The sequence below is a fragment of the Falco naumanni genome, chromosome 8 (assembly GCF_017639655.2).
Source record: "Falco naumanni isolate bFalNau1 chromosome 8, bFalNau1.pat, whole genome shotgun sequence".
NCBI classification, from domain to species: domain Eukaryota; kingdom Metazoa; phylum Chordata; class Aves; order Falconiformes; family Falconidae; genus Falco; species Falco naumanni.
The window spans coordinates 36,183,345-36,204,028 of record NC_054061.1 but is presented as its reverse complement, the minus strand read 5'-3'; the positions used below and the strand labels follow the sequence as shown (position 1 = coordinate 36,204,028).

The 20,684-nt window shown below is 40.3% G+C and overlaps 1 protein-coding gene across 2 annotated transcripts in view; it reads left to right on the top strand.

The window, feature by feature from the left end:
* The first annotated feature begins 948 nt into the window (after positions 1 to 948).
* Positions 949 to 20,684, top strand: part of PTPN4 (protein tyrosine phosphatase non-receptor type 4) — a 118,281-nt gene continuing 98,545 nt past the window's right edge. For both annotated transcript variants that reach the window (XR_005829217.1, XM_040602694.1), the window contains exon 1: positions 949 to 1,746. The gene's annotated coding sequence lies outside the window, so the exon portion shown is untranslated. The remainder of the gene's footprint in view (positions 1,747 to 20,684) is intronic.

Here is a 20,684-nt window from a genome sequence, read left to right as displayed (position 1 = left end):
GTTTCCTCCCACTGTAGGTATTTTGACTACCCAGCAGCCCTGATGTCAATGCAGACTGGCTGCCATTTAAGTGATGTTACCCTGACCTGGCAGTTGCGCTCAAAACAACTTGCAAGCCCCATGAAATCCAGAGGCACCAGTTAGCTACATGTCACCGAGGCACATTATTGTTACTGTTCAGGTGAGCAGTACCTCACCAGCCTTGTTAAATGCTTCCCTCTGCTTTGCTTTCTCGTTCCACTGCTGTGTCCCTGCCAGCCCTCCAGGCCCGGAGCGCTGCCCCACTGCACCCCTGCGCCCACCCCCCAGGGCGGCTCTGGCACTCACACCCCGAACAGGAGGGTCCCCAGGCTGCACCTGCGGGTGCGGAGAGGTATCACCTCTCCCACCCCACCCACGTCAGGGGCACCAACACAGATTATGGGGAAGGCTGCGGCTACACCTCGTCTTTCAACAGCGCCATTTCTGAAGAGGGGGAAATCCCCGCTTCCCCGGGGCCTCGCTGCCCGCAGGCACGCCGGAGGCTCAAGGGGCTGCCTGTGCTGACGGCAGCGTTTCGGGTTAACGTCCCGTGGCGGGAGCAGAGGCCAGAAAACCAGCCCATAGCTCCTACAGCCGTAATATCCCCGGGGAGGAACCTCTACCCCTGAGCGCGAGGAGAGCACGGAAGCAGCGGCCACCGCTGAGGGATGAGCTCACAGAACGGTGCTGCAGCCGTGAATGACAGCTCAGGTAACCAATCCACGCTGAAAGACCGCCGTGGGACACCGCCCCCTTATATTTGACGGTAGGCCCAACCAATCAGACTGCAGAATGAACTCTCAGTTCTGCCTTCGCTTTTTAACGGACAAGCAGTTGGGCCGATCAGAAGGAAAGCACACCGCCCGCTTCCCTTTCAACTCTCGCGAGTTTTCATGGGCTGGCTCCCGTCCCCCCCTCCTGCCGCCGGGTGACTGCGCAGCTGCCATGTTGGTTGCTATGCTGCCGGCGCTGCCCGTGTGAGGCGGGAGGGCGGCTATGAGGGGAGGAGGCTGCTGTTCCTTCCCCCTTCTCCCCCGCAGACGCTCGCTCACTCTCTCGCTCACCAGCAGGGAGGGCGCCTCTGCAGAGCCCCTCGGCCTCTCCCCTCCCCGGTCCCCTCCGCCTCCCGGCCGGGGCTGCGCACAGGGTGGCCGCCGGTGCGTGTGAGGCGGCGCCGTGCCCCGTGAGGGAGAGTCCCGGCTCGCGCGGCCGCCGCCGCGCTGCTCGGCGCTAACCCTGCCTGCCTGCCTGCGCCCCGGCTGCCGCCTCGCCGCCCCCTCCGGCCGGGCGCTGTGAAGAGAGGGGGGAAGGAGAGGCCGGAGGGGGGGTGTCCGCCGCCTTCCTCCCCCGGGCTTCCCCGTCCCTTCCTCCCCCAGCTCTTCCCCCTCCTCCCCCTCCCGGTCCCTCGGCCCAGCCGCCGCAGTACGATGTGGTCCCCGCCGCTGCGGCTGGGCGCGGGGCGGCTGCTGCGGCTGCTGTCGCTGCTCCCGAGGCTGCGGCTCGGGCGGTCGCTGCGGGGGAACTGAAGGCAGCGAGCGGCGCGCCCGCTCCCGCGCGCGGGGGTGCGGTGCTGCGCGCGCGCGTGCCCGAGCGTCTGCGGCGCGTGCCCGTGTGCGCGCGCGCGGGGGGTCGCGGGGCGGCAGCGGCGAGCGCAGCCCCCGCGCCTCTTCCCTCCGCCGTCCCCGCTCCCCGCTTCATCTGGAAGGACGTGGCTGTTTTATGAAGGTAAGGCGGCCGCCGGGGCGCCGGGGGCTCCGTGCCGGGGAGGGGGGGAGAGGGCCGGGGGGGGGCGGGGGGCTATGCGCCGCATTCCTGTGCTGTGACCCCACCCCCCTGCCGGCTGCGGGGGCCGAGGCGCCGGGGCTCCCCCTCAGCCCGGCTGCCCCTCAGCCCGGCTCCCCCTCGCCGCAACTTCGCGTACAGGTCGCCGCTGGCGGAGAGCGGCTCCGCCGAGCGCCCTTTTGGTGGAGGGGGGTGCGTGTGTGGGTGCCCCGCCTGTCCCCCCTGGGAAGAAAGGGGACCCGGCTGGGCTCGGGGGCTCGGGGCCGGCCCGCCGAGGGGGCTCGTAAACAGCCTTTGGGAAGCGAGCGGCGGGGGCAGGTCCGGGGGCGCTTGGGGTCTGTAAAACGTGGTAAACTCGGCTGAACGGCTGAAAGGGATTTGTTTTTTTGTTTGTTTCTAGTGTGTTTCATGTGAAAGTTTGCGTTCCTGTGCTTTCTAGGCACACGTGCACGTTGCCCTGGTTATGGGCTGGGAAAATGGGTTTGGGTGCTGTCGTTGCATTCCTCTGGTACATTTTTAGCATCTCCCTCGAGCAGAAGGCTTGTATAATCGCGTGTGTCTATATGCGACAGAGACTTTCGGTGTACCTGGTGATGGGTTAACTCGTGTATACTGTTGCAGCACCAACTGGAAGCGGAATAACGTCTTTTTCCTTTGAAAAAATCTCCAAGACCGGGTTGCTAAAACTAGATAGCTGCCGGTGTAGGTGAAATGTTCGTACCGCTTGCCTATTCAAAGAATGTGTGTCGTTCAGATGTAAAATATACTTGAATGAACTTCGTGCTGCCACTTTACACCCTTCCAGGACTTCAATGTGGCCAACGTGTTAAATTTTTTTTAACTGTGAGATAGGAAATATCTATGTGTTTTGTGTATCACAGAAGTGCTAATGGATCTCAGCTGAAGAATAATTGCTGGACTACAGTATGCACATACATCTTCTCGTCCATGGGGCATTTTTCTTGCCCTGAGCTAAACTCGGTGTTGAATAGTAAGGGGGGTTTAGTGAGTGCACATGTTTGTCTGCTTGTTATCGGCAAATAACTGCCCTGTAATTTTGGGAGCCACTGGTGTGTTCACACACATGCAGACATTTATGAGCTTGTCACATCGTAAATGTGCATTGCAGGAATACAAGAATGAGTTAGATTAGAACTGGTAAAAACATTTTCTTATTAGATATCTATATTGTAGGAAAGTTTTCTGGTTCATTGCCTAAACATAAAATATTCAGTACTGTAATTTTATGGATGCCATTTTCTTGACAATGGATTTCTTGCTTCACTGACCTAAAAACTTGGTTTTGCATATTGGCATGACTCTAGCTTGCACCATGTTGATAAAATATTATGCTGAGTGATAAGCTTACAAATATGTACATATGTGTCTATACATTTCCTAGGCACGTTTATGCTTTATAAACTCAGAAATGTAACTGATTTTTTTTTTTTAATAATTTTGTGGTCATTACAGTTTTTGTGTATTTTTAGATTGTGGTTTTATTTGTAGGGATTTTTAAGTTCAATTAAACATTGAAGTACAAATGCATTTTCCTCAAAAGCAGGAATGTATCAATATTTTACCTTTGGGTATTTTTTCCTTAGGTTTTCAGTTAAGTTTGTTTGGAATCAGATTCACCTACTTAGGGTTTAGTTTGATGTTTATTTCTTGTTCAGTATAATTTTCCATGAAATGTATTGTTTGTTGCCATGCTCTACAATTCTGTTGTCCTGCTGATGTCTAATTTAGGTTGTACACAGCAGTATTGATTGAACACCCTTGCTAAAAATACTTTCAGGGTTGGGTATACTTACACTGTAGCAGCAGGAAAGTTAAGCCTATACTGTTTTTCAGTGACTAGAATTAATTTATTCTTAGCAGCTACATTTGTAAAACATGAACAAAAGCAAAATCCTGTAGTCTTAGAAGTAATGCTAATTGCTCTATGGGGTGGATGAGCTCTTTGTTAATGAACAGAGTTCATTTCATACCATTTACATGTCATTTCCATTAGCATATTTGGAATATATGGTAAGTTAATACCCAGGGTACATGATTTTGGCTCTGATCCCACAGTGACCCCTGTTTGGGCAGAGGGATTCACCTACACAAAACTTGCTGTGGGAACTGGAGCTCAAACATTCATTCTATAGACACTAGATCGATGTTTATTGTGAGCATTTGCTGTGTGTGAATGTATTGTTGTTAATCTTTGTGTTTGTGTGGCATATCATACAGGCTTCCGCATGTGCAAAGAGCTGCAGGGTTGGTGCCCAGAGTAACAGCCTAATGTGTGACATGACTATTTTGTGAAAAAGAGGGGTTTTTTTTGAAATTGCTTTCATATTGTAACTTAGCACTGCTGAACAGTTCTGATTGGTATTTGAGGGTTCCATCTCGCTAGGGTCTTTTATCCTTGATGGCTTATTTTGTGAATGTTTTGTTGAATGTGCATGGAAGTTTTGTGCATTGATTCATGCTCACATATGAAATGTGTGCTGTACAAGCATGTTTTGGAGAACTGAGTGAAAGTTACAAGCTTGAGTATACTGCAGGGGAAAGTACTCAAGATAGTTCACTCAGTTCTGTAAACAAACCTGTACTTGGGAAACAAAGGCAGAGTGTCTTGCTCATGGCAGTTTAGACCTTTGGACAAGGTAAATGGATCAGGTTAAGTGTCTTCTGAAAATTATGGTGGATTAAAAATCCTGTTTTAATTTTTCAGCTAATCAAAATTACTTAAAACAAATGCTAGGCATGTGTGTACTTTGTTGTTAAAGTCAATGTTAGGTTATTTTTCTTAAATTGATAAATAGCACATTTCTGTGGACTGTCTTCTTAGGTCTCCATACTACCATTGGTTAGATTCTCTGGTATATCGTAATTCTTTTACATCCTGTTTTTGTGTCACCTTGCTTCCATTCTCACCAATTATAAAAATGATCAAATGAGAATCTTTCAGCAGATGGTTGACTGTGCTTTTTTTTTTTTTTTTTTTGAAATACCACACTTTCACCCTAGTGCTGTCACTTTTCATAAAATGGCCAGACAAAATTGTCATGGGTTTTATTGTGCTCCAGCCTAAACAACTGTAAAAATGTTTTGTGTGTATATAATATGAGATTGTTTGTAGTGGAAAGAAGGAACTGTGAAGGTAGAAGAAGAAAAAAGCGGAAGGGAGAATGGCCTAAGCAGGAGACAAAACTGAAAGAGCTGAACAGTGGCCTGGTAATACAACAGCAGGTCTTTGCTGTCTGGGCCAGCTGTTCATATATGCTTGTTTGTAACAGAAGCTGTTTTTCCTTGAGGACTTGTAATCCACTGAATTAGGAGAAAAATAGTTTTATGTAGGCTTCTGAAAGCCTTTAATTTCTAAAATTTTGCAATTTTCTGGAAGTTTTCCCTGATATGTCATAGAATTACATATCTGCAGGTATGTATTCAAAATCTCCATTTTATCTTGGAAATTTTCAGAATTATTAGAAAACTATTGTTATGTGTCACTTACAAAATAAATTCAAGTTTACAGTGGTTAATGTGTTCACAGAAGTTTTACTGATGTGTTGATATACCAGGATCAGATGTCTAGTTATAGGTTACAAGAATACGGTCTTTTTATGGTGATCTGTGTTACAGCGTACTGAAGTCTGCTGATTGTATGTACAGTGTCCCAGTACGTGCTATGGAATATCACAGCTGGTAGTCATGTACTTACTCAGGTAGACCAGACGAGCATAACTAGATGAATTTTTGTTTTGAGATGTGAGAATTGAACCAGCTTCTCCTTTCTCAGCTTATACACTTTGAAAAAAGACTTTGTAAGGTGATGCAATTAGGCCTCTCTTGGCACACATCTTTGTCTCACACTGCAAGTACTTCTTGGACAAGTTATAAGGCAACTGTTGGATGATAAATGCAATTCCATTTGTGTGGTTTATGAGATACCGCCGTCTCTACAGATACATGAGGAAGGGGGAAATGGCTAATATCCATTTAAAAATCAACAGTCTTTTAATTATGAGTACTTATGATCTGTAATGAAGAATGTTCTGGGAAATATTTTTGCTGATTGGGGAATGAAGTGCAGTTGTCACTTGAAGATTTTCAGGCCATCTATAAGATTTAAGAGGAAAAAAATTGGTAATCTACTTCCTATGGCACATGTGTTCCTATATTGCCTTTCTGTCTGTTCCTTACCTTCTGCAGGGTAACTAGCTGAGAGAGTAATGACTGAATTATTCTGCATGACCAAAAGCCTAAATCTTCAAATGAAAATACAACATAGTGCTGCCAGAGATTAACATTTCCATACTTGGATCTTTTTTATTAGAATGGCATAGATCAGATTGAAGTAAGATATATTCATTTCCCTTATCAACACAGGATTTATACTTTAAATTAAAAATCACTAAATATTTGGTATTAAATACTGAAAAACATATTCTAATGGTGCTTTTCTGGGGATGATGTTCCACTCTGGACACCTTAGTTGCGTGTAACTTTCGTTTGGTAGTTTTCATAATCAAATTAAAAAGAAATCATTTAAGTGTAAACTTTTTTGTGTTTGTTAGAAGTAACAATGTAAATTGATTTGGTTTATGTTGTTAACTGTGTTTGGGTTAAACAAATAAACCTCACTTACTTTGTATCTAATAGGATATTGACTTTTAAGACACTTGACTGTACTTTAGCTTTGGCAACTTTGTTGCATTTGTGTATCAACATCTCTTTGCCCTACAGAAAACTAAGTAAACAAAGGACGACTAAACCTAAACAATGTTCTGTGACTGTTGCAAGAGAGAGATTTGTTTATTGTTTCTATCAGTACTGCACTGAAACTGTCTATTGAGCGCAATGAAAGTTACATAAAAAAATGTTTTCTCAGATGAGAAAATTATTCTTAGATAAGTCTTATCATTTTTCCAGTGGGTTTTTTTTTGTTTGGTTGGGTTTTTTTAATGGCATCGGTCAGGTTTAAAACCAGAAATTGGAATTGTATCTGCAGCGGATAGCTCTCCATGTAAATCAAAGCTGCGGCTGGTAAAAGGTAAGAGCCTGCTGTGGCTCCTTTGTCTCAAAGATATGCCAACATAGTTTGTCTTGGAAGAAGTTTAGCAAGGAAGATTCCTCTGTTTTTTGGTGGAAGGTGGTATTTGCAAGGGAGTCAAGCAAGTGGATTTGATATGTGGAAAGGCTGTGTTTTTTAAAGAATAGACTGAAATGTGACATACTAGAAACTTGTGCTCCATCTTGTCAGTGCCAATAGAGATGCAGTGAATAAAATTACGTATGTTGTTAATTCCTGTGTCCTGTAGGTAGAGAAATTACCTCCTTTTCATTAAGAGCACATAGAAATATGCCAGTCAGTGGAAGAGCAGTTACTGCCATTAATGCTGTCTGAACTCCCAGGTTAGAACAGTTTTATCTGGATGAACAAATAATTTCTTGATGACGCTTTGCCTTGTATTTTCCTAAGACATGTCAAATAATTGTAAGTTGAGAAGCATGTTCATTGTAACTTAAAGTTCTTATCATAACTGATTTGAAAAAAAGATAATCCAAACTTCCCAGAACTTAGAACTGTGATTCAATACCTTTGCTTAAAACAAAACAAACAAACCAAATAGGAGGAAAATCACATGGTAAAGTTGTGGTTTGGTTTGATATTCCTCCCACCCCTAACCTTGTCAGTGAATTCAGAAATGGGGGAAAAAACCTGAAGTCTTTCCATGAAGAATTGGCTTTAGAGAGAGTTAAAACTGACATGTGTGGCTTTGTATTTGTCTGTTTTGATACTTGAAACAAGCTTTTAGTGTCATCTGAAAAAGTAGTGAGTTGTATTTTTGTCTTCTGATGTGTGAATAGGGTTAAAGATGACCAGTGCTGCTGATCAGTGATATGTTGCATAGTAAGTTGTTTTTTCCCATGCGGATTGTGCATGTGCACTGCGTATGCCAGCTTTTTATTGTGTCTCTAAACTACATATAGTCTCAGTACTTAAAATGTTTTACTGAGTTTATATAGTGCCCCTTTTTTAGAAAAGATACAGTACAGGAGAAGGGACATGTATCAATTTGTTTGACTTCTTAAAAATAAAACTGTACATAACTTTGCATTCTAAATCACTGTGGCCTGTAACCTCCAAACTGTGAGCTGCTATTAAGACTTCCCTTGGAAGAGGTTCTTGGCTTTTTTCAGGAGGCAGGCTGCTGTTATGATTGATGCCATAGTCTGTTTTTAGTACTTGAGTGCAAATGAGGCTATGGGTGAGTCTCGGGAATCCTAATCTGCAAGGAATTCCCCACTTACTATGTTTTAAAGCATATGTGTTGACTACTGCATCCTGTTAGCTCATCTGAATGCACTTGCTTTCTGTGGAGCTGATCTCTTCAAACCTAATCTTTGAAAGGACCTTTCCAGGTCTAATGTTTATGAAAAGGGGTTTGAAAGATTAAAATGTTGCTGCCTCTGAAACTGAAGGGATGTGTCACCTTAGTCTAAGTCTGGAGGGAGAACAGGGGAAAGAGGAAAAGGACAGCTGCCCTGCAGTGATAAAATGGATAAGGTTCTGGAAAACATAATTAAAAAGGAAAGGTGAATATGTTTGGTTTGGGTTTTGTTTAATATCAGCAAGTCATATGACCTTGTGGGAAGCTTCTGCTTCATAACTGGTGTACACAACCACAGGAGGGGGAAACTGAAATACAGAAGTGGTATTACAAAGGAACAAAAAGATCTATATTATGGGGTCATGCCTCTAAATAATTTGAATAAATTTGGCTTACATGTTTCTTGTGAGCTTGAATTAGACTACTGATTTAGATGTTGCAGTTGCTAATACAGTTGCTTCTAGTTATGCTTCTACCATCTCTTCTCAGGTTCATTATGTGTACAGTTGGGTAAGGAGGGATAGAATGTTAGCAGTAGTAAGAGTTTTTATACTTTTCCAAACTCTTGTAACCCTTCATTAATGAATATTTTGCTTCTATCTTGGTTTTATGATAAAATACACCATTTTGTGATAAAATACACCAATACAAGTCATAAAAAAACTCAGTTTGGAAGTGGCTTGAACTTTTTGAACCTTTTAGTATTTATATTTGGGACTACTAAGGAAATAGTTTCATTTTGGAGATCTCTGTCAGGGAAATTTATTTTTTGCTTTGCTTTCCTGTGTAGTGTGATCTGCTTAAAATTTTTTTGCATCTTCACTGAATGGATTTGCTATTACTTTAGAGACTTAAGGCACTGGTGATAGTGTCTTTTCCTTTAGCAGATAGTATAGATTTGAGTCCTTTGTTCTACAGCTTTTAGATCCACGGGGGGAAGTGGCTTGGTGTGAGTGTGTGTCTGGGGCACGGCAGAATGCAGTGGATGCTCTCTGGGTTCTTTTTGTAAAGTAATTTTTTACTTTTCATAGTCCCTGTGCTTGCAAAAACTGCGTTATTTTCAAATTCACAGTTGTTAACTAAATTTTGTCAAATTGAATAATAGATGTAATAAATATATTAAGATATCTCTGCTTTTAAAAATGTGCAACTTAAAAGGCTGAGAGATACAATAAGAAAATGAGGCATGAGTAACCATTCAGGATGTATACAGTTACACTGAGAACAGAATTCTTCTGCAGAAGGCTAGGAAATAGACTGCAAATTTACATCTGACAAAAAGTCCTCTAAGAGGAAATTCCTATAGGAGAACTTCATTCTTGAGATTAATTAAATGAAAGATTAGAAATTCTCTAGGTAGCTGTAAGCTATTTAATAAAGCTGAAGTAAGCAATTAAAAGACTGAGTTGTAGTTACCAGCAGAAGCGTTGCCTCCTTTTTATGATCCTGGTGCTGTGTTCCCCCTGCATCCCCTGCCCCATTACATAAGTTCTCCTTCGTTTTACAGGAAAGCTATATGTGCAGTTCATTAATGCTAGATGTTTTCTGCAGAAGGATTTTCATAAAAAGCATCCCTCTCTGAATAAGGGTGATGTAGATGGTAACTTTTTTGGCATTGAAACACATACACAGTCCTGAGAAAACAAAGTGCTTTGTAGGAATTATACTAATGAAGTATATGTGAGAGAGTAGCTTGAAAGAGAAACCTGATGAGTATCTGAAACTTCAGCTAACATTTAGCCACCTTTGAATAGAAATTATGTTGCCAGTAAAGCTGCTTTGTAAAATCTCTGGTTTCTAAGTTGCATTGATGCAAACATTTTTCAATCTACTTCTTTATCGGGTGTTTTTTTCCTATATCTTTCAGAGAAACAGTTTAATTCTAACTATTCTGGGAAATGATTGTAATTACTCTGGTACCTGCAAAAGGCATTTCCACTTAAGTTCTTCATATTCACTCTGATTATGTCTTGCATTCTGCTGTACCTCGTAGGCTGTGACAATTTTGTGTACTCTATCAGTTGTGTACAATAAGCTGGGATGTGTTATATCACTAGAGATCTATCCCTTCTTTGAGGGTGATGTGCGATAGAAAATCACATTATCATGTTGGGGAGAAAAATGTATAACTGCAGATTGGCACTGGATTCCTCAAAACTGAAGTAGTTGCCATAGTTCAGCAGAATTACTATGTTACAAGTAAATAGGGAAAATGGAAAATATGAATCTTTATGTGTACCAAGTAGTACTATTATAATAATTTTTTTCAGAATAGGTTACTGACAACTTAAGTCATTAAAGAGGAGAGTGCTCTGTGATGAGATTTTTTTCTAAAAGTGTTCATTATCGTCTTCAGTTTATAAGAAAACAGATATGGTCTTCAGTGAAAATAAAGGTAGGCTGATACAGAAGTTCTAAAGGTAAACTTTGATTATTTTTCTGTTGTAAACAGAAAGCCACTTTATAAAAATCTACTTTCTAGGCTTAAATGGCTGTAATTAGTACTCAAAAAAAGCCACAGTATAATTTTTTTCTTTTGGCAATGTATAAATAACCTTATTTTTGTAACATTTAACATTAAAACATAATCTATTATCAGACTTTAAAGCAAAACTCTGAAAAGGAAGAGATGCTTTTCCTAGTGGCCATTGGTTTTGCATTTATAATAATTCTTTATGTCTAAGTAAAAATAAAAAAGTCAACTAATTATTACTAAAATAAATGGGCATTATTTTTGTTGTAGCTTCCAAACCATGGAAGTGGGCTAGAAGCCCAGTTTGCTATGTACAATTAGTAGAAAACAAATTGTGCTTTGAAGGTCTAACATTCTGAAGGTGAGGTAGTATTCCTTGTCCCCTAACACACTCATCTCCTTACACTGTTAGTGGGATATCCAGTCGCCTTGCAAATGATTTAAAGTGTATTAAGGATGGCATAAAAATGAATGAATGCTCATGAAAGAGGGCCCTAGGGACCCAGGTCTCAAGCTTTCAATGCACTTCCAGCACTTGCAAAGCATGTTTGATAATATATGTATTCCTAATAACTGTACTATGGATAGGCCTAAAATCAGTAGGGAATTAGCTTTTCAGAAGCATATCTGTTTAGTGTCCATAATATAATTAACATATGTAGTACCTGTCAGGTATATCTGTACACTTGCTAAATAGAATATCTTCACATTGGTATTTAGTGGACAAAAGGATGGAGTGATAACATTTTAAAGTCATGTAACAATAAATCCATGTTTTACTATAGAACATATTTGAAGAGTATTGCAAGATTTTTTTGAAGTAATATTTGAGAAGCAGATACCAATGTTCATACTTCCTCTTCAGGAGTGATATGGAAATGGATATTGTATATTGTTTTTGTATTAGACTTAATGATTTCTGCCAGTATCGTACATGCTTGCACTTAAAAAAAATGTTGAAATGTTCTGTTGACTTCTTGAAACTTTGTTTGGCAATGCTATGCTTTCCATTTATTTTGTTCCTTGTTTAACAGTTTTTGTGTGTGTTTTCAAAAGCACTTCCATTCACCATTCAAGGAATTCAATAGAATTCTAATAGGAACTGCACATAAATAACTACAGAAATCAATGCTTCAATTCAGCCAAGAGTTTTTTGTGACTTCAAAAGCCACAAGAGCATTTATTATTAGAAACATACAATTGACTTTTCTTGTATTATCATTTTGCATAGTGATTTGGTTTTTACCACCACAACAAGATGTTTGACAGTTTCATTTGAAAATGAGGTATTTGCATTCGGCGTTCCAAAACAGTGTAATTTTTATCTTTTCTATGAAGCTCTATTCATGTTAATCTGCATGTTTAGCTCTGTGCAAAGGTTGTCAGTGAAATATTCATTGGTGCATTTCTCCTCAAAGGTCAACAAAATGTTAAACATAGTCTCCTATTCCTGTATTGTAATGAAATTATAAAGAATGGAGTTGTGTTAATTTTTGTCTGTTCAAGTCATACAATGTAAAGCATATCCATTCTTCCAGAATGTGCAATTTCCTGAGTATAACAACCACAGAAGTAACCACCCTGTGATAGCACAGGATTGTCTTGGAAGTACTTCCAGGCTTTAGTATTTGCATTACACCTCAGGCCACGTCAGCTGTAACAGCCCTTTTGATCCTGAAGTTTTCAGATGGGTTATAGAAAGTGAGATTGTCTCAAAGGACGTTGTTTGAGCACACTAGAAGCCTTAGAAAACTGATGCTTCTTTTCTTTTGAAACAGCCTAAAGATGATGTGACATGAAATACAGCATTCAGTGTTCAGTAGTGTTTGTTGCCTTGTAAATGGACATCTTGAGTGCTGTGGCTTTTTTGGGCAGCTCTTGTGTGCGGTTTCCATCAGGTAATAGAACAGTGTTAACACCTTGGGTGGAAAGCACATCCAGAAGGAAACAGTTTTGTTGTGGTTGTCAGGAGGGTACTCACAGATTAATGGATTTTTCTGCATTAATGTTTTGGGTTTCACTGTTGCTGGTAGTTTGGAAAACAAAGTCAGGTTAACAGTTACTGTAGGGGGCTTTTAGGTGGCAATAATAGCCTTCCTGCACCCTCCCAATCTCCTAATTCCTGTTTACCAGCCAGTCTGGTTCTGCATGAGGAGGATGAGGTGGTGGTAGGAACCGCTTGGTGAAATTTCATCTTGTGAACTGGTGCTAAGACTTGCCACCCACCCCTCCAATTACCTCGATGCAAACCAGCAGTCCCATGCCCATCTACTTTGTTTGCATGAGCAGGTGCTGGTGGTGGATGTGTGTTTCGGCACTTGAGAAACATTTCAGCTAGGTGGAGAGGTGGGGGAAGCATGGCCTGTCTCTTGTTCTTCCCTGTGCTAACTTTGAAGTGGAAAGACTACACAGGTGAAATTTACATTGTACCTTGAGGAAGTTTTTAGTGGTCATGAGGGGAAGAGAGGCAGAGCATGGTGAGGAGCAAGATTAGTAACACAATGTCATAACTGCAGTTCCATTAGCATTCAGTGTTGTTGTCACTTGGAATTACATGCATTTAGGATTTGAGTGCTCTCATGGTGTTATCTTAAAAAGGAATGATAAAGGAAGTGAAGTCAGACTTTCTGTTGGTTCCTCAGAGTTCTTCCCCATTTCCTTTTACCACTTCTGTCTAATTCAGATTGCATTTGAGTCAGCTGCTTTCATCTTGACACTTAATGTCATTCAAGCATCCACAAAGTTAGTATGCTAATGTCTGCATTTCAACTGACTGATAGCTACACCAAAACCTATCTTACTTTTGTCACTGCAACATGAAGCTTCTTTTAATGTTGCTGGCACAATTTGTAAGCCTAATGTCTGAAGTTTATTAAACATGGTTTTCTTCCTGAAATACACTCTAGCCTTTCCTCTGTTCTTGTGGTTCTGTTGAGGGGCAAAAAAGGCTTTTTGGATTTGTCCAAGAGCAAACTTTCCTCTGTATTTCTAGGTTTGTGGGTCTGCTGCTTCTTTATGAAACCCAGCTTATGGCAGTAAACAAGACAAACCAGACACCTCAAGTTTCTCTTGAAACTGCTGCCAGTATTATCCATCCCCTCTTGCACTGCTGCTCTTACATAGCCAATCCCAAATGTATCAGTGGAAAGGGGAAAAATGGGTAATTTGTTTTGAATGCCAGAAGGAGAAACAGAAGAGAAAAGAAACAGATAAGAGAGATGGGAAAGAAGCAGTCTTCCCAGCTCTTGCAAGTAGTTGCCAAAAAAACAAGCACAGAGGTATTAAAATATATTATTGGTATGGAGCAACAAAGACTTTATTGCTTGATACAGGACATTGTTTTGTAGCTCCACCCTATCATGTAATCCCTTTATTGAACATTGTTTTCAAACTGGTTGAGGCTCCTTTATACCCTGTTTGTAGAACAAGTGGTTAGAAATTTCTCAGAGACAAAAATATAGTCCTAAATTTGGATTTAATTCTTCTCTGACCACTTTATTTACTGTATTTTTTGTACTCATCGTTCCTTTTCCAGAAGTGCTTTTTTTCTGCTGCCTGGGCAGTGTGTCTTTGACAGTGTTGCTGTCCTCTGTACCATTAAAAAAAAAATCTAATATCTAATTGGTGTTATATTTTAAGCTTCTTTATAAGCATTCCATCAGCTATATATTGGGAAAAAATTGTGGTTTGAAGTACTTGAAAGCTTATTATATAATACATATAATTTTTGCAGTCTTAGGGGAAAAAATCTGATTTTTTTCAGTTTTATTGTGCTTTTTCAGGTATTTCATTTTGGTACTGTTTGGTACTGGAACAGTCTCTTTAATTTTTTTTAATTGATCTATGTCTTTTTCTGGAATCTTAAAAATTAATCCATTTGAACTTCTGCAATATTGAACAGCATGAGAGAGGACCCCACACACTGTGGGCTGTGTGCCTGACTAAGCATCCTCATATGTGGAATTCCCTCATTCCCTCTCTACAACAGCATGACATAGTTGGTTTATGTTTGTATCTTGTGACCTACTAAAAATATTTCCTTTCCTTCCCACTTACCTTCTAAGATCCTCTTCTGCAGAATTGGTCTATAACCACATTGTATACAATTTCTGTATTTTTGCAATGCAAAATGCCTGCTTGAGAGAGAATAAAAATTGTCCAAACTTATAAAAGAAATATATGTTTTCAGAAAATAGTTTTGTAACTATATTTTTAAGAATAAGTGTTGTTCGTAGGTTCTGAAGACAGTAACGACAATTTAAGAAAGTCTTGGTTGGTTGGTTGGTTTGTCTCCTCTATTTCCACTTGTGTTACTGGGAATGAAGTAGATCTTATCTAAAATCTCAGTAACTGGCTACAATGTCCATGAGATCTTATGAAAACTACCAAGAAGTAGAGGAAGCTGACCAAAGAGAAGACTGCAAATGGCTATACCATAAGAGCAACTAAAAGGATGGAGAGACATTATTAGTCATGCTCTTCAAGAATCAGTCTTGAAATTAATCTTGTTTCATTACATTCATTAATAACCTTGGTGAAAAAATTATGTCTTTTTATTAAAAGCTGTGGATAACACAGAGTTCAAAATTTTTCTTTTAGTATTTCAGAGGACTGGATTATCCTCTAAGGAAAGTAAGATAATCACATAGATTTGAGTACTAAAACCAAAAATCCATACAATTTAATAATAGGAAATCAAATATTTAAGGCATGAAGACATTTATTTGGTTTTAGGAATCATGAACTGGTAAGTACGAGGGGAATTTGGGAATGCTGATAGTAATGTAGGAGTTCCCAATATGAAGCATGAGCAGGGCTAACCCACTGAATAGTTATCAGTGAATCACTAACAGAGAAGAATGTACCTAATAGCTTTTGCACCCGGTCTACATTGGCTAATGATTTTTATTACTGGCTTAGACAGCAGAAGAGAATTGGGGATAGCACTTCTTAAGTTTCACCCACAGCACCAACTAGGAGTGACTGCTAATACGTTAGAGAAAAAAATTCAATGCAGAATTTTTACATGATTTTTTGTAAATTTCTCAAGGTAAAGTAGGGTCGAATTCAATAGTGTCTGTAGAAGGTAGTGGGGTTTTAAAAATGTATTTGGAAAAACAATTTTCTAAGAAATATATCAATCTTTTTAAAGTTTAGATAGTTTCCCTTGCACAATTGTTTTACAGCCCTCCTTTACTTTTTGTATGAAAATACACCTGGAAACCAAAAGCATTCTTCTAGAGTTTTGCAATATCTTAGTTTTTGGAAGGAATTACATAAATTAGATTGCAATTCATAAGAAGCATTCACAATTTTAATATAAGTATTAGAAACTTAGTTTTAATAGTAATCTATAGTATGGGCAGATACCCTGATTTACAAAGCTTATGGCAACAAATTGAAAAAATGGCCTTTTACTTCAGGCGGTCTGAAACCAGCTGAAGGTCATAAAAGAAATTCTAGTTCTGTCCCCCTTTCTCTGAAAAAGAATGCTGCTACTCAGTGCCCTATTAGGACAGACAAAAGGCTGATCAACAGGAACATCTGGATCCTACTGTCAGATGGCCCTAGTGTGGCTCTACAACTAATTGCAGCACACTCAACATTTGTGTCCTACTTCAGAGTTACAGCTTTGCAGTAAGATTACCAGTCTGTTATGTTTGGTTTTTTCCCCTTCCTATTTTTTCCAAACATTAAAAAAAGACTTTTATTTGTTTCTGAGCAATTTATGTAATTTTAATAATTGTAAGGAGTAGATAATGACCTTTAAAGGCATTAATACAACTACTCTATGGACTGGTCTGGCTGTCTTAAACATTTTTTTCAGTGCCAACAGCGTGCCAAGGTGAGCTGATCATGTGTAACAAACCTTAAGGATGTTTGGAATGCTTTTGATGGTTTGTATGTCTATATGTTGTGTATACCAACAGGATTTCTCATAAAGTATTGTGCATTTTATGGAATCATAGAATCATTTATGATTTTAAATGTCTTTTCCAATTTGAATCCAACAATTAACCTAGTACTACCAAGTCCACCACTAAACTATGTCCCTAAGTGCCACATCTACACATCTTTTAAATACCTAGTGGGATGGTGACTCAACCACTTCTCTGGGCAGCCTGTTCTAATGTTTGACACCCTTTCAGTGAAGAAATTTCTCCTAATATCCAATTTAAACCTCTCCTGGCACAACTTCAGGCCATTTCTTCTTGTCCTGTTGCTTGTTACTTGGGAAAAAAGACATCCCCCCACCTCGCTACAAGCTCCTTTCAGGTAGTTGGAGAGAGTGATAAGGTCCCCCTGGAGCTTGCTTTTTTCCAGCCTAAATCCTGGTTCCCTCAGCCACTCCTCATAAGGCTTGTGTTGTAGACCCTTCACCAGCTTCGTTGCCTGTCTCTGGTCATGCTCCAGCACCTCCGTGTGTCTCTGGTTGTGGGGGCCCAAAATTGAACACAGGATTCAAGGTGGGGCCTCACCAGTGCCAAGCACAGGAGGATGATCACCTCCCTTGTCCTGCTGCCCACACTGTTTCAGATACAAGCCAGGATGCTGTTGCTGCCTTGGCCACCTGGGCACACTGCTGGCTCTTATTCAGCTGTCAACCAACACCCCCAGGTGCTTTTCCTCCAGGCAGCTTTCCAGCCGCTCTGCCCCAAGCCCGTAACACTACACGGGGTTATTGTGACTCAAGCACAGGACCCAGCACTCAGCCTTGCTGAACCTCATACAGTTGGCTTTGGCCCATTGGTCCTTATCCCTCTGCAGAGCCTTCCTATGTTTAAGCAGATTAACAGTCCCACACAGCTTGATGTTGTATGCAAACTTACTGAGGGTGCACTTCATTGTCAGTAAAGATGTTAACCAGGACTGTCCCCAACACTGAGACCTGGGCAATACCACTTGTGACCAGCTGCTTGCTGGATGTAACTACATTTGCCACCACTCCTTAGGCTTGTCTGTCCAGCCAGTTTTTTACTCGGCAAACAGTACACACATCCAAGCCATGAGCAGCCAGTTTCCTATTTTAGTTAAATGTTGAATTGCCTTTCCTTTAGGATTCCTGTTTCTGCTTGTTTAGTCTCATCTGAGCTTACTTGGATCATATCTATTACAATACAAAAAATGTACAGGACTTACCTATATTGGAATTTCTTGTAAAATAAAATTCTGCTAACAAGTAAAATCATTATTTCAAACCTGTTCTTGTGGACGTTCTTATTCCCTGTTGAGTGTCTAACTGACTTTGGTTGAATTCTCTTCTGAAGTGAAAGGCAGGCAGCCTTACTGTTAAATAAATGGGTGCTGGTTTGGATTGCGTTAGAGAAGGAAAGAAGAAAAGAGTGAAAGAAAAAGGTGTGTTAGATTTTTAGTGAACTGGATCAAAACCTGAACATATAACGTGATTTGTCTTGAGCTTCTGGGGATGCATCTGCCTATTTTTTTTTCTCAAAGAAAAAAATTTTGCAGTCTTTTATGTATCTTAAACATCTTAACTATCAAAATACATGGAAGAACAAAATATCAGTATGTGTGGAACAAAATTAGAACAGTTAAGAAGTGAATATATTTCATGTGATAGTTTACGTGACTTGGGCTCCTAAGCACTTACAGCAGTTCTGAAAAGTAAATGTAAAGTTTCATTTCAATATCAATATGTACATTTGTTTTAAAGGAAAACTTAAGTTTCTAGATCAGTCAAATATTTTTGAAGAGTTCATTTGCCATCTGAAAGGCATCTCACAACTTTTAACCTAAAGCTAAGCTAATGGATGTGTGCAGCTAAAAATATATAGCGATCTCAATCCTCCTTTCCCTATGCCCAATTAAACATTGGCTACTGTGTATAAATATTTTTCTTCTGTAGCAATTACTGTTCCAAGGCCTACACTGATGCCTGGTGTGGTCATTTTCCAGTAGATGTTAACTCAGCTATACGTAGTTAAGCCTATATCCCCTAAAGTAGTCTTGTTGTCTACAGCAGTAATACATCCTTTGAGCACTGTAAACCCTCTGAAGCAAGGTTCTTTACGGCTATGCAGTTTCTTAATAATATTTTTAATGGGATTATTCTGTGTTATTAATACTTTGCCTTTTCAGCAGAATGTGACTGTTCACTGACATCTTAAATACATCAGAAGCTTTCTGAATAGTAATATTAATAGGTTAAGTCTTTCACTTACAAGCAGTTTGGCCCTTCTTGTTGAGAAGAGAAACTGAAGAACATATGTATAGGTGATGCAGCTCCCCAAACCTGTAGGGAGCCTGCAGCAGTTCCTAGAGGCAGATTGTTTCATCCATTTTATTGCCCTTGCCTTTCTAATTCCAGTGCCACAGTCTCAGTACTTCTTGTCATCTCCTGCTATAGCCAGGGTGTGATAGAGGTGGGTGGTCGTTGCTGATGTTGGCTGATCGGTTTTTGAGTAGCATGATGCAGCGGAAGCAATTGCATGGAGAGGTCAAGATTTATGGATGCTGCATTCAAATAACTGTTAGAAACAGCTGATAATGACGCAAGTTTGGAAGGGGAGAAGCAAGTAAATCCTGCTTTATCTCTTCCTTCTGCTCCTTTTCTGCTTTACCCACAACGGGGCATCAGTACAGGTCTTTGGAGTCCATCCCTGTACCAGCTATATGGTATTTTCAGGTAGGAGAACATGTATCATCAAGCGGCTTCATAATCCACTTGGCTGTGCCTACCCCACCCCCTATTGCCCGAGCTGAAAGTTTTGTACCAATTATATTAGACGCACTGGCATGAAACTCTTCGTAGCACAACATCTTTAATCTCTCTTTTATTTTCATACATCCAAATACCATACTTTGTCTTTTATTGGCAAAAGTGGCAATAATTATTTTCAATATGTTTATCTATTTGGACTTGGAAGTCTGCAGGATGAGAAAAAAAATGATTGTGAATTAAAAGTCTAGACTCCAGCAGTATTCTGGCAAATAGTAAAAGGGAGCACACGGTAAGAAAATTATGTGATGGTTTCAGCTAGAGGGACTAATTGTAGAAAAGGGTCTCAGTACCAATTGCAACAGGAAAGTCTGTCTTTCTGGAAAGGTCTGCCAAAGTCATTGATGAAGATAAAATCCAGTCTTTCCTGAGCTGCTTTGTGTTATTGTGGGCCAAAGATGATATGCTAAAGCAATTATAGACTTTATGCCAAGTTCTGTGGGATTTAAGGATTGCTTCTTAATAGGGGAAATTTTTTTTAGTTGTATAAATTAACCTTTTTCTAACAATTTATCTTTTGTTTGTGTATTGCTACTCCTTGTCCATTTGTAGTTGTCATAATTTCCCCCTCTCCCACCCTCCATGCACTAGTCACTTTCAGTACCACGGGGAGAAGAATTCTGTGTCAAAAGGACTGACACAGAACGTGCTGGAGATGAGACCCGAGTGCCGTGTTTGATCAGATTAAAGATCCAGAACTCAGTAATTCCGACAATAACATGAAGAAGTGTAAGACACAGGTCCTGTATACAGTGAACCTTCCTTGCTGGAGCCACATATGGATTGGTTATAAATCAGTTTCCTAGTTTTGTTTCATTTTAACATGTAGGTACTGATCTATTTTTTTTTTTTTTTCTGTAGAAGATGTAACTATTTTTAAATGTTCATGGTAAACTCAAAAGCATCTTTGGTGTCTTTCAGGCAATGAAGTACTGGACTGAAAAAGGAAGGCACTAGTGTGTTATCTTTTAAATAGAGAGCATTGTATATGCTTTAGTGTTCATTTTCATAGCAAAAGAAAGAACAAGCACAAATTTGAAATTGTGAGGATCATGTTGTTAATACATATGGCATGTAACTATTATAAAAGTCCTTATTCTAATGCCAGTACCTGATAAGAACAGCAAGAGATGTATGACCAGTGTGGGCTGCTGCCACTGACTCACTGTGTAATGACAGGCAAATTACTCAGTTTTCTGCATCTCGTTCTACTCCTTTATAAATGAGAAATATTTTTTCCCAGTAAAACTCTTTGAGATCCTTGGATAAAAGGAGATTA